This window comes from Castor canadensis, chromosome 7, assembly GCF_047511655.1.
Source record: "Castor canadensis chromosome 7, mCasCan1.hap1v2, whole genome shotgun sequence".
Classification (NCBI taxonomy): domain Eukaryota; kingdom Metazoa; phylum Chordata; class Mammalia; order Rodentia; family Castoridae; genus Castor; species Castor canadensis.
In genome coordinates, this window is record NC_133392.1 from 141,909,809 (window position 1) to 141,916,426 (window position 6,618).

Here is a 6,618-nt window from a genome sequence, read left to right on the forward strand (position 1 = left end):
AAGATGGAGCAGACCAGGAAGGATTTGGGTTTGGAAGTATTTGGCCAGAGAGACTGGTGACATCCAGTGGAGTTTGTGGTCCAATACAGAATTCAGGAGGCAGCTCTGGTCTATCTATATGTGGCTTGATACCTGAATTAAAGTCACAGGACTGGATGAAATCTAATGAGTATAAACAGAGTCAAAAACTAAGTCTTGGGTCACTCTGACAATGAGAAAGAGAAGAGGAACCAATCAAGGCCACTGAGGACAATGGGTGAAACAGGCAAACCAAGAGACGCGTCAACAATGTTGTATGCTGCTTGTAAGTCTAACGAGATGGGGACTGAGAGGCAGTAATCTGGAGTCATAATGACCTTGACAAAAGCAATCCCAGTGGAAGGAGATGAAAACCTAACTGGAGCGTGTTGGGGAGAAATAGTGCCAGTAACAGCTTCCCTTTGGGGAGAAATGGGTAAATAGGGCATATGGGCCCCCATACCTGTAGTTCTAGTTACATAGAGGGAGAGGGAGGGAGGGAGGGAAGGGGACATAAATGGTGGAAAAAATGGGAAAATTGATGGGGTCATGTTTTGTTTTGTGGTACTGAGGGTTGAACTCAGGGCCTCATGCTTACTAGGCAGATGCACTACCACTTGAGCCATTTTGCCAGGCTTTTGTTTTCTGAGACTGGATTTTGCTTTATATCTGGGCCAGCCTGGGCTTAATCCATTTTTTTTAACTTTCAGCTTTTAATAAGATTTTTTTCATGTAGCAAAACTTTACCCATCCTCGTGTGTGCTTCCCTGTGTAGCTGGGATGACAGGTATGAGCCACCATACCCAGCCATTGGTTGAAATGGGGTCTTGCAATCTTTTTGTTCAGGCCAACCTGAGCAAGTCCTCCAGATCTCCACCTCCCAAGTAGCTGGGATTACATGTGTGAGACACCTTGCTCAGTCCTGGAGCCATGTTATTGAGTTGAGAGATGGAGACCCAGTGCACAAGTGAAGGAATTTGTTCCAGGAAGAAATATGCAATCTGTGGGTACTGGTTCTCACAGGCAACTGGGCCTCACCCCCAGAATTTCCAATTTAGTACATTAAGGTTGAAGTCCAACAACTCAAATTTCTGTCAAGTTCCCCAGAGGTAGGGGTGTTGCTTGTCAGGAATACAGGCTTTGGGAAATACTGATCTGTAACAAGTGATAAGACAGCCTATGTGAGAGGAGATGTAGTGGAGACGTCTGTGATATTTTCTTCTGGTTGCTTCAGTTTTCATTAGTCAAGTAGGAGGTCATTAACTGAATAGGAGAGAAGGTGCTGGCAGTTTAAGGAAAGGGATATGGTATGAAATAATTGTTTTGAGATTAGGAGATTGAATAGATGGAAAATGATTTTCCTCCTGGGGTTGATGATTATGGGTTTAAAAGGAGACATTAGGAGCTAGGGGTGTAGCTCAGAAGCAGAGCCATGTGCTAAAGCATGCATAAGGCCCTGGGTTCAATCCTCTGCACCCCACAAAAATAAGAGACACTGGTTGGTTTTCTCCAGCCACTCTAAAATGCAAAAGTGCACGTGGACAGTTAGATGTAACTAGGATTGTAGTTTGTCAGTTAAAAATAACCAGGGCATGGTGGTTCAAGCCTGTAATCCCAGCTACTACAGAGGTGGAGGCAGGAGGATCCAGGGTGCAAGGCCAGCCTAGACAAAGTTATTGAGACTCTCAAAAACAGGCTGGGGGCATGCATAGTTCAAGTGGTAGTGTGCTTGCCTAACATGTGGCCCTGGGTTCAATTTCTAGTCTAAACACACATGTGCATGCACACACACAAACTCAAATCAATGAAGGTGTAGAGTGTGAATACAAAGTAGGAGGTAGGAGGGGAACTGTGAGGGGTCTGGAATTTAAGCTAGGGAAGGAAAAAGTACAAGTGATGAAAGGGAAACGAAATATGCTTTTCTCAAAAGTGGGTGCTTTCTTCTCAACACCTTACTCAACTAGTGTTTACCTCTCTGAGCTTCTGGTAGCATGGCTCTCCCTTCCAGTCTCATATTCTTGTGCTACTTCTCTTTATAGCGCTTTTCAGTACCTGACAAATGTTCATTTTCCACTGAAGGAAGAGGCTTTTAGCTCTCTGCCATAGCTCAGCACAATGCCTGGCGTGGAGCAGTCCTTCTCCACACTACCCTCCACTCTCAATTTACTTAATCCTGGTCCGATTACTCTTCAACCATTTCCTACACTTCTGCATCAAAATGCCTCCATGTGGATGGAGCAGCATTTACCTAAAACTCCAATGCCTAACTTTTCAGACTGAGAAGCTTCTGGGAGTAGAAATCTGGAAATGTTTGGGTTCAGTGCTCAAGAACAAGACTCAAAAGACAGGCTTCTGCAAAGTTGTTTTGGATAACCGAACCTCAAGCCATGGCTCAGGATCCTAGAAGGCTATCCAGATTAGGTTATCATGGTGGAAGCTCTGGATCCTTCTGGAGTAACCATAAGAGAATGCTCAAGGAGGGCTGGAGGAGCAACAGATGGTTTTTTATTACTCCATGTTTGAAAAGAATTTAAGATTGTGTGGTATGTGTATTAGGGACACACACATGCCAAGTATACTCATCTTACATGCCATAAAACATGACAGCAAACTTACACCAAAGTGTAGGCACTTTTCCTCTATGCAACTAAAGTTTTTAATTAGAGAAACATTACTAGTTAAAATTTAAATCCCTGTTTTCTTTTTTTTTTTTTAAAAATAATACATTAAGTGGCTTCAGAGGTCATTTTCTTTTTCCAGTGAGATGTATGCAGGTTTGCCCTGCCCCCACAGTTCGGCAAGAACTGAGCAGTATGCCTGAGTGAGAGCTGATACCGGCAAAGGATGACCAGTTAAAAAATTACCTACGAAGAAAAATCCAACGAAGCACAATTTTCTGCCCCTCAGTTCTTATAGCACTGTCTGCCTCCCACAACTGCAAACTGTGTTACAAAATTAACCTAAATTCTGTCAAGCTTTCCTTCTTCTACTGTCCAGTAACAGCACCAACGTAACACATACAGGTTAAATGACTAAATAGAAGGAAAAAAAAAAAGCAGATGGCACACAAAACTGGACAGAGCAGCAAAACAGGGAGTTTCCCCTGGTGCTGCCCCGAGGGCTTTTTCCTTTTTGCTTAGAACAGCCCTGGCCAGCAGGTGGGGCTAACAGAGTTCCAACCTGTAGTATTATTAAAAATGCTACAGAAAGCAATTAAGTACTTATGACATCAAGTATCCTCTTTGCCCGCTTGCAAGGTGGCACGAATTCCCATTTCCCATCTCACCTGGGAAGTAAGGCATCTGGCCAGGGAAAACGCTTTTGCGCGGGCACCATCTTCAGCCCAGCTATCTCTGAGGTTAAAGAGCAGCTGAGCTAAGGGAAAGGCAAGGGCTGGACAGAGCAGGACTGAGCTCCACGGAAGGGGATGCCTTCCCACATGCACACCAGCAGCTTTGATGTCCAGCTTCCACAGAGGCTTCTCAGGAGGAGGAGCTTCTTCATCGATGAGTGATAGTCCTAAGAAGGTGGCACTGCTTCCCAGTACAGGAAAGATTGATTGTAAAAGGACCTTTTACTTCTTTCATTTTCAGTGCATTCCTGATACACAAATCACAAGGCTTTTCAAATAGCAGCCAAAGTAAGTGTAATACTCATGCTCAATATATTAGCTGCATAATGAGAAATGAAATTAGTATATGACTGCTTTTTCTCATGGGAAAAGTTCTGAACCTCTAAGAGTTTCAGAACCAGGATTTTCAACATTTGGTGCTTCTATTTACAAGGCTAAAGATAAAAAGTTACAGGATACAAATCAATCCATGCTTGTGTGGAGCCCAATTCTGGAAATATTAGGTCAAATAAAAGTTCTCTCAAGCTCCAGAAGATTCATTCACATATATGTGTTTTCAAGGGAGATGAATATGCTAGATAATTCTTCACTCGGATCACTTAAAAAAAAAAAAAAAAAACTAAAAACTAAATAATCCTGGTTTTAAAAAACACCCATGGATAGTTTCTAAGTATTCTCCAATAAAAAGAACCATAGTTCCTTGGGAAAACGTGAAAGTAGCCTGGAAAACCTTGTGGTACTACAAAGAAAAAGCTCCAAAAATGCCATGCACAAAGCCGTTTGGTTGGATCCCCAGCACCATCAAAGAAACACAGGAGCTGAGTTGAAGGTGCTCCCATGGTCAAAGCTGGGACAAATTTGAGCAACAAAATAAATGATAGCACTGACATGAGTCCATATTGATATAATTGAATAAATAAATGGGGAGAAGTAACACATCCTCCTTACAGAATCCTAATTAGTAAGTGTAGAAGTAATAGAAATAGTGAATTAACACTTGGCAAACACCACAGTAATATTTGTTGCAGGCAACAGCAATCCATAGATGCCAAAATTAGGTCAAAGAATAAGAGTATCAAAATATATCCCCCCACAAATTACTTACTACAAAGAAAAGATTAATAATTTACAGTGGAGAAATCTGGCAGATATCACTTTAACCAAGTGACCAAAGTTATCAGTAGTTAAGTCATATCAACATCATGTAATATGATATAATGCACTGAGAAGGGCACATTACTTTTGTGACACTCTTACCAAAGACTAACTTCAATCTAATAATGAGAAAATATCAGATAAATACAATTCAAAGGGCATTCTATAAAATAACCAGCCAGTACTCTCCAAAAGTGTCAAGACTGAAGAAGCTGGTCATGGTGGTGCACACCTGTAATCCCGCTATTAGGGAGGCTGAGGCAGGATTGCAAATTCAAGTCCAACCTGGGCAACTGAGTTGAGAATCTGTCTCAAAATAAAAATAAATTTAAAAAGACATGCTGAACCCATGCCATTGTGCCACAATGTCGTAATTTCTATCATATTTTAAAAATAATAAAAGACTGAAGAACTGTTACGGGCCTAGAGGAACTAACTAAATGAAATGTGGGGTCCTGGATTGGATGCTGAACTATAAAAAGAGACAATGGATACAATTCAAGTAATGTGTGTACCTTAGTTAATAGTACAATATCTAGTCAATATTCACTGGTTTTGATAATTTTACTATGGTTATATAAGATATTAACATTGGTGGAAGCTGAGTCAAGGGTATATGAGAATTCTCCATATAATTTTTGCAAAAGTCTACAATTATTTCAAAATAAGTTTTAAAAAACAGAACATGTTGAGAAGATAGCCAATCAAATATAACTAAAATTAAAGTTAGTGGATGTGAGATTTATACATTTTGTTCATACAAGTTTGAAATTCATTGAATTATGACACTCATGTGGTGAGATTGCTCAGTTTTACCTCATCATCAACAAAAAAGTAAATAAACATAGCTATCCAAAGTTATGACACTCACAAATGACAAAACAGAACTAAATTTTGACAATAGTTAAAAGCGAAAAATTTCCAATGGCAAAGTTATCTTTAGTAAGTAAGAGAATTGGTTTAGCTGCATTTTGACGTCTCCACTAATTTTTGTACTACAGAAAGAGCCAATGTGGTTGTTTTTTTTGGGATTTGGGGGGAAGGGGGCAGGATTGGGGTTTGAACTCAGGACTTCACGCTTGCAAAACAGGTGCTCTACCACTTAAGACCTTTCAAGGCACACCTCCAGCATATTTTGCTCTGGTTATTTTGGAGAAGGAGGGCTCAAGAAACATTTGCCTGGGCAGATCTTGAAAGGCAAATTTTCCAATCTCAGTCTCCCACATAGCTAGGATTACAGCACAGGCATGAGCCAAAGCTCGTGGAGCTTTGTTTTGAATGCACAAGTCCAAGATCCTAAACCTGTCAACACTGGGGGGAGAGCAACCTCATTAGGAGTTCCAATTCTTTCAATCTATTCCCAAAGCTGTAAGAATACTTAATACGTGTAACATGAAAAGACCGAGAAGCACTGGCTTAAATTACTGAGGTGCTAACATTTCAAATTACAAAAATAAAAAAACTGAAATCATCTCATATCCAACTAGAATTCAACATGGGAAAACCTAGGTAAAATTGCCTTTGGATTTGTTTCTGTCTGGTTATTTTCCCTTCTGAAGGCAAAATATTATGCAATAATCCCAAGGGAATCCTGTGGAAGCCATGGGAAGTTAGGGCTCAAAGTAGAATCTGGCATATTCATACTAATGACAACACCAAGAACTCCCCAGTTTGGGGAAATATATTTCAAAGGGCTTGGCAAATAGAAATATTTAGGAATACTGTACTATACCTCTCATAAGCAAAGTTCTTCACTGAAAGTTGTCAACTATAATGCTAATCAGAAATCATTATTGACTCAACTCACTGTATTGGCTCTCGTGATTTAACAGCCTGGACTGTACAGAACAGTATGCATTACAGGACAAAACTGTCTGCCAATATTAAAACCAATACTCATAATCCTCCCCTACTACAGATGTTTCCCCAAATTTAATAAAAATTGGGACATCTTAAAAGCTAAAAATCCTTATCGCAGAGAAGCCCTTCAAATAAGTAAGAATAAATCAATGTCAGTATGGTTTTACGTTTCACAAAGACCCAAGCCCACTGGCATTTCATTTTTAGGGCCCTGCATCTATGTAGAACACTGT